This window comes from Chaetura pelagica, unplaced genomic scaffold (genome assembly GCF_000747805.2).
Source record: "Chaetura pelagica isolate M959 unplaced genomic scaffold, ChaPel_1.0 scaffold123, whole genome shotgun sequence".
Lineage (NCBI taxonomy): Eukaryota > Metazoa > Chordata > Aves > Apodiformes > Apodidae > Chaetura > Chaetura pelagica.
In genome coordinates, this window is record NW_009953295.1 from 6444135 (window position 1) to 6451308 (window position 7174).

The window sequence follows — 7174 nt, forward strand, 5'->3', positions numbered from 1 at the left end:
TTGGGTCCTAAGTGAGCAGGCGGGAGGATAAGTCTGATTTTTCTGACAGTTTAGTTAAATTAAATGGTTCCCTAAAAGCAAGACGAGTGTTCTCTGATAACCACAGCTTAATTCTTTTGGCCAAGTCTATCCAGTAATTATGTCTTGGAGTTCCATTCCCTCTCCAAGTCTCCTCTAGTAAGCAAGCCAATCATAGCATTCCTAGCTGACTGGAATTATCAAAATATCTAGAAAGTGTTTCACTCCTAAGACATAATTATAGTACTCCTGCATGAGAGCTTTCTTAGTCAGCAGTTACACAAAGCCGGAACATGCTTTCAATATTCATTTTAGGTCATACTAGAAATGTATTGTTTGCTCTCCTTAAAAATATCCAGATCACAACTCAGAAAATTCAAGAAACAATGCTAGGTGTTATTATTAAAATAGTGTTGCTGCAAACTTCTGTTTCAAAGAACTAAAAATGTATATTTTTAAAAGGACAGCAAAAGTTATGTGGTTTTAAGTATAGATAATACAAAAATAGAAAAGAAAATGCAGAGCCATGTACTAACATTGAAAAAAAAAAAAATCACCTGGCAAATAGGTCAAACATGGGAACAGACAATTTATATTTTGCAGCAGACATATCGCAATAGAGATGTCCTTATGCATGTAGAAAATAAAAGGAGTGAAGGCAACACCTTTTTTTTTTTTTTTTTAATTCTGCCATGACACTGATTCTGCCATGCACTGATTATGTCTCTACTTTAAATCTGTAGAATGGCGCCTCTAACACTGAAGTCTGTTATAAAAACCTTCCAAAGATATAACATTCTCTACTTACAGGCCCTTCAAAGCGTGATTCAGCACGGCAAGGCATCAACAAAAACAATTATGTCTGATCTCCTGAATAAAGTTTTTAATAGTGAGGTCAACATCTCTCCTTATTTATGGTATACTTACAAGGTCAAAAATAATTTAATTACCTTACCTTATTGAATTACTCCTCAACAGCTGAGCAGTGGTAACTGGCAAAGTGCAGTAGTAGAATCCATTTGGTAAGTAAAGTCCATTATCTTAAGCCACTATGAAACTGTGCATAAGAAAATCACCATCAAGGAGCTGTGGTTTAACTGGTGGTTTGTTCTAATGTGTTTCACTTATCGCAGCTTGGCAGAGAAGCAGTCTCTTGTTTAGCCACAATTACATGATTGCTTCAATTCTACAGACATTTCCTTACACATTTTCCATTAACTTCAGCAAAGAAGGGCCTGGTTCTACCTGTGTTATGTTAAAAGGGTGCTCTTCAGAGCAGGCAGGGTGGAAAAGCACCCACATGTGATTTCTATGCCCATTAGATTACTTTAATTGAGAATAAAATAATCTTGCCTTTAAAGTTCTGAATAATATAGGAATTAATGCAGACTGTGAGGTAAGTTGAAAATGGCAGATATTTCAGGTTCAGAGAGTAATGATCAAGAGCTGGTGGTCAGCAGCTGGCTGAGTACCCCAGAGATTGATACTGGGGTCCTTCTTGTTCAGCATATTCCTCAAAGACTTGGGTAATTTTAGAGTGAACCCTCAGCAAATTAAAAGGTATAATTACCATAACAAATAGCAGGCCCTGATAAACTCGAGGACTGGACAGTCTGGCCACCAGGTGACTGAGAAGCAGTAATGCTTTTTGAAAGCAAACCTGAACTGAGGGTTAACCAAGAGTTCACCCTCATCATGAGTAATGCAAATTGCATGCTGAGCTGCTGTGTGGTCAGGGAACCTTGATCTACTCAGTAGACCTTGTACTCTTCTTGTTGCTGGTGAGGCTGTGTCTGGGAATATTTAGTCTGGTTTTGGGCATCCCTGTTGAGGTGAGGTGAAACTGAAGAGGGTGTAAGTGGAGGCTAGTAAGTAGGGCATGATATAGGAGAGGATGAGGTAGCTTGGCTTCTTTAATTTGGTTAAAATGAACTAAAGATGATCTAAAGGAACTGATTATATATAACTGAAGGGTAACTATAAAGATGAGAGATGAGCTACTCTGTAGTACCAGATGATACAATGAGGGGCAACAACCACAAGGAGTGACATGGGAGGTTCATACTGGATATTAGGGAAGACTTTTTCACTAAAAGGTATTATAATTCTGCAGCAGGTTACCCAAACAGTTTGTGTAATACCCATCATTAGCGAGTTTCATAACTTGGTTGAACAAAGCCATGGCTGACCTGACCCACTGGCAATCTACTTTGACTGTGACTTTGGAATCTCTATTAAAGCCCAGCATTTCTGTGGTTGTAGAATGCTATGGCCTTATGATGTGCCCATCATGGGAACTGTGTACAATTCAGGTACATATTTTTGAGAACAGTGTCTGTAACACAATCCTTTTCAGTGCACAAAACTCATGGCAGTGGAAAGTCCAACACATGCAGGCGAAAGCACAACCAGAAGGGATTAGAATGGATTCTACACTCCATGGTCATGGTTCAAATATAAGAATACCTGCCCCGTGCCTCTCACCTTCCCCAAAAAACCTCAACAACCAAAAAAACACGACAGGTTTTAAAGCATTAAGTAGCTAAGTTTTCAAATTAGAAAAAAAATTAAAAAGAAGAAAAGAAAGAAAAATGCTCAAACTCTTCCAAAGTCTATTTCAGTTTTACTAGTTGTTTTTGTTTTGCTTTGTTTTTGTTTAGTTTTTGTGCTTTTTTTTTTTTTTTTTTTAATTCTACACAGCACTAAGCTTCTTCTGGTGACAAAAATAGGAGATCAAACCCTTCATTAGATTTTCTGTGGTCTAAAGATATTCACTTCTTTCTCTCTTCAATGTGGCCTTATTGGTATAGGAAAAATTAATTCCTGGAATTTCCAATAAAAAGTTGATACAATTCTACACAAAATACTTTAAAATCTCTGGTGATTTAAAATAGGAGATGGCTAGAGAATGATATTTAAATGTTTTCTTGTTTCTGGGCTGTAGTTGTCTCAGTACAATATGCTTTTCCTCACTAGTTCCTGTTTTTAAATTTAAATATGTTGTGTAGTGTAAACAGTTCTGAGTTTCTATCAGAGAATCATGAATAGTTTGGGTAGGGAGGGACCATTAAAAATCGTCTTGTTCAACCCAGATTAGCTAGTCCAAACCTCATGTCTCTTTTAATATATTTTGCAAAGTTCTTTATTTTAATATGATTTTTTTTGTTTTGTTTTGTATTGTTTTGTTTTTCCCATTTAATCACTTCCCTGCCTGGAGGTTGCTCTGCCTGCTCAGAGAAGTGGTGTACTCATGGAAGAACCAAAGCCTGGATATATCCACTGAGAATGATCACTGTTGTTATAGCAGCCTGTGGGTTTGCAACATCAATGAAGAAGGGAGAAAGCAGAGCCTCACAATCCCCTTCAATATGCTTCCCCCTGGTGTGTCATGTTACATTATTCTCCACTGCTGATGTGAGGAGAATTTATTGTGGAGCTGCTGTGGATCTTGGTGGCATGGATCACTTTCCTGTCTCTCTTTTTTGCTAACCAGTTCAATGTCAGCTACAGCTATCCATCCCCTGGCCTTTCTATCTCCTTCTATGCAGGCTATTTGAAGCCTGCAAACAAACATTTTCCTGAAACCATCAGCCATCTGGACAACCAAATGCAACCAATAAGTTTTTATATAGAAGTTCAGATAGTGCTGCCCTAGTGAAAACATCTGTCAGAGAGAGTAACTGTGGAGTTAAAATTAGAGCCAAAACTTCATTGCCTTGATCTGGCAGTGAATATTTCATTGGTCCTTCTGAGGAAAGCATTTTCATCTCCAAAATATCTTTTTATTGTTACAGATGTTGTGGCTCAGGGACAAAACTAACTTTTGTGAAAGTAATAAAGAAAATGTCAGCTTTTCAAAAAAATACTTGAAATTGTGAGGGATTTGAGACAAATCAGTGTTTATTGGAAAGCCAGCACTCATTATCAGAGCTAAGATGTAAAGATTTCAATATTCCAATGCGATTAGAAAGTAAGCCCATCTTCTTTTTGATTCAAATATTTCTGGAGCAGATGTTGTCTCCCTGTGCAATGGAAACTTTCAGCAGTTCAGAGAGAAGTGGCCAGAATTCTGCTATGAGGTTTTGGGCCTTAAAATTGGTATAGATTTATAATCATTAAAATAAAAGTAAATAATAAAAAAAACCCACCAGCAACAAACCCTGTAAAGTAAAGCAAACACAAAATATCCCTTTGAAATAGTTTTTCTAGAGCAAAGGTAGTGACCTGGACTCCTAGCACAGGTACAAGTTTAACAAGAAACAAAAAGACATGCATGCGTATAGCTCCACAGGCAAGGAAGGCAAGCAAGGAAAGCAGCTTTATGTGACTATTTGCTCAAAGTTTGTTTTCTTTTTAGCTGTGCTTTTCCCCCTTTTGTATTCATTTTCAGAAAAGTATGAGTTGTTACCATGTATCTTGGGCTTGAAGCTGCCAGAGTAAGTATTAACAAAACTACTTGACACATGAGAGAGTATTTGTGTGCTCTTCTAATCTGAGAACAGAAACAACACCATATGATTTGTCTGACCAGTCACAACTAATCAACACAACTAGAAAAACAAATATCAGACATTGCATATATACAGAAAACTGTTCATAAACAGTCTCAACATTACTGTTGCATAACAAACACTTATGAACTGCTCATAGAATGGTCACAAGCATTAGGCTGATGAGAAGCAACATTACTGTCCGTTTACTTTGATTTTGAGCATGCACACTTAAAGGAAAGTTACTTCAGTCTTGAAATCTTCTCCATTAGAAAAATAACAATTCTAAAATAAGCTTCATGCTAAGCTTTCAATTTGCCTTTTTTTTTTTTTTTTTTTTTTTTAAATCCATTGTTCCTTGCATTGAAGATCACCTAGCCCTAACTCCGGTCTCAGTGTCCTCAAGTTCTGTTTTTATTCATTTAACTGTGTATTCATAGTACATGAGAGTCTGTATATCAGTCTCGATGTGATGTCCCAAAATATAGTAGGACTGCAGTTGGCTACTGTTGATACAGGGAGTTTCCCTTTGGAAAAAGTGGGTTCTCCTAAGTACTATAAAACCCACACACTTCCTCACGTCTTCCTCCTGGAGACAGTGAAAGGCAGGGGGGGGGAATCAATGAGGAGAACATCTGAAAAAGTGCAACAAGATAGAAAAACACAAGTTTTTAGTGCATTATAGATTTTCTTCTCTTTTGTTGGCTTTGTTTTGCTCTGATTTTCTCTATGGACATTGCAGCAGTCTCACTTGTTGAATGTTTACCTCATTCTTGGCATCAGTTGCTCTGTTGAGGAAATCTATCAGGAAATGGTATTCAGATACACATTTTTTCTACTAAAGGTAGCTTGAATCTAACTCTTCCAAACTGGTTATTCAATTCATGTTAGAACTTTCCTCTTCTTGAGACGTCCTCCCTTTTGAACCAGAGGTATCACGTGTGGCTTGGGAACTGAGGACCACATATGAAATGAGGTAGAATACTTTTCTGTGTCAGTCTAGAAGCTAAAGAATAATTTACTGTTCTCAACAGACATATTTTTGAAAGGAATGGAACCAGTTACTTGGAAGACTGAGGCACAATCTCCCTCTGAGGGCTTTTCAGCATCAGAGCTCATTGTTCAGCAAAGGGACATACTTGTTATTTCTACCTTTCCTCAAGGTCTGTGTGAAGTATATTTATAGTGCTCCTGACTTTATTCCAAGCCAGGGAGAAAATACCAAGACAAGAAGTCAAGTGGCTGTTGCTTTTTACGCGCACAAGAGAGGCATAATTGCTGATTCAGAGCTGTTTGCAGTCCAGGGAGCTGTCAGTAGCCCATTATCATTAAACACATTTAATATGACTTGTCAGTAGCAGGATGCTGAATTTCCCCTTCAGCAGCACATCTCTCAGATTCTGTTTCTGTACTCTCAAATACAGCTGGGTAAGTTGCAATTTCCTTCTTTTTTAAGGGGAAGATGGTTGCTTCTTCTCAGGAGCAACTCACTCAAGCTTCTGAGTATCTGCAACAGGTGAAGGAAGCTGAAAGCCAACTCAGGAGGACCGAAAAGTCAATAGACTAGAACCACTAGGAGAAAACTTGCCTGCTAGCCCTTCTGTCTATCACTTCAGGGCTATGAGTACATAAACCTAGACATCTAAGTTTTCAACACGGAATTCACCTAAGCGTTTGGCATTTACAAGGCATTTACAAATGTCACCATCTTGACTAACTTTCCTTATGTGGTCACTTGGGATTTAAAATCTAGATATCCCTGTATATGGGTTCCCTCATGTGCCTAGGTCAAGAGACAAAATCAGATTGTGCCTAACTACACTAACATAACTAAGAAAAAACAGGTGCTTTGACTTGAAAGCAAGAGTGTTTGTTCACTGCCCACATTTTTAATAAAACACTAATTAGAGCACTCATCAACAGAAAACTTTGGACAGAGAAAACTAATACTTGTGCTTCCTGCTTACAATAATCATAAAACTACAGATCATTAACCATGAGATGATCTCGTAGAAAATCTAGTGAAAATCTTGTAGATCTTTACTGGGAAGTGTTCCTCCATGCAGGGGGGTTGCAACTAGGGGATATTAAGGTCCATTCAAACCCAAAACATTCTGTGGTTTTATGAAACCAGGAAGCCTTTGTAACCTTCGGTTAGGCATGAAGCTAAAGGCCTGCTATTATATTAACACTCACATCTCTAGATCTACTAACTGATATAACTTTAAAAAATCATAGATATAGAGAAATTTACCTTGAAAATTGCTATACTATCTGCTTTCTTGTCAAAAAATCTTCTGGTGACTTATCAAAAATATTTCAATTCTGACAATTTTAATTAAGTCAGAAGATCAGATCTTGAAATCTTATATTCTTAAAAAAAGGTATCAAAACCACATTTAAAAGTAAGTAAAACATTCAATTTTGAGATCTATTTAGGCTTCCTTAAACCTAACAGAATAAATTTGTTTCTATTGTGAATCAGTACACAAAAAATTATCTGTCATTTTCTGAGTTTTGTATATTGATCTACATTTCCATTATCAGAGTTGGTTCAAGATATTTGCAGTTTCACTTGTCTGTGATGTTAGGTGGGTATTTTTTTAACAATTCACGTAGAAAAATACTAAGGTTGTAATAAAAATGACTAAAGAATGTATTCCTGC